Below are 723 nucleotides of genomic sequence, written 5' to 3'. Positions count from 1 at the left end.
ATTATTATTAAACTAATTATATTAATGCTAGAATCTTCTATTTACATATTTTATTTTATATCTTCTTTATTTATTTAGTTGTTTTACAACAATTTTCAGTTTATGCTTTGTTATATGATGTTGGATCAAAGGCAATTTCCAACATGATTAATTGGAGACAAAAAGCAAAATTTACTATAGCGATTTGGCCCGCATATAATGTCAATCAGAGTAATTGAATTAACACAAGCAACTTTAAATAAATAGGTCTAAGAATAATTATTGCATTCGTAATTAAGTGCTCAACAAGAGGTGATATTTTATTTTTCCAATTCGTCAAATCAGAATTATTCCTCCATTAATTAATGGAATTTGGTGTATATCTAACGACTAAAATGTAATTGAGAGTGTTGCCAAGAGGGAATGTATGTTTCTCATTCACTCTTTCTTTTCTATACTTGCTTTACGTATACTCTCAACGTTTCTTACTTACAATAATACCAAATTGCTTTTTCAACATGAGTAGATGAAAAAAACAAAAAGAGTGTGTGAAAAAAAGTTCATTCAATTCAATTCAAAATAATTTTCGGTTTAAATAAAACTGTATATTGATTATTGAACATGAATGTATTCAGGCATTTAAATATTTAGTTTTAATATATTATTTTATCTAAATAGAGGACTATTTTAAAATGTAGAGATTTTTCGTTTTCTATTTTGCACTGGTATATACTAGTCAAAGCC

The sequence above is a fragment of the Arachis ipaensis genome, chromosome B10, assembly GCF_000816755.2.
Source record: "Arachis ipaensis cultivar K30076 chromosome B10, Araip1.1, whole genome shotgun sequence".
Taxonomy (NCBI): Eukaryota; Viridiplantae; Streptophyta; class Magnoliopsida; order Fabales; family Fabaceae; genus Arachis; species Arachis ipaensis.
This window is presented reverse-complemented; position numbering follows the sequence as displayed.